The sequence below is a fragment of the Equus asinus genome, chromosome 8, assembly GCF_041296235.1.
Source record: "Equus asinus isolate D_3611 breed Donkey chromosome 8, EquAss-T2T_v2, whole genome shotgun sequence".
NCBI lineage: Eukaryota > Metazoa > Chordata > Mammalia > Perissodactyla > Equidae > Equus > Equus asinus.
In genome coordinates this window covers 22,701,937-22,702,206 of record NC_091797.1, presented here as the reverse complement: position 1 = coordinate 22,702,206, position 270 = coordinate 22,701,937, and positions in this window count along the sequence as shown.

The following is a 270-nucleotide window of genomic DNA, read 5'->3' as shown; positions in this document are numbered from 1 at the left end:
TCTCAGCCTGTTTACTCTAACTTCCCCTTTCTTTCACGACGCAAAAATGAGTCTTACAGGGTTTACAAATGGTATTCACTCCCGCACCTTCCACAAAGTACTCTCCACCGGCGCCGACATTACTAAGTCACCGTCACAGACTATTTGCTTTGAGCTGTTTCTCTCCTAGTGGGGATGGGCCACACTGAGTCATCCACACTCTCGCCCGGTCCCCTAAGGACTCAGGAGATTCATTTACTTGACAATTGGCCAGGATTAGTAATGCGGGAA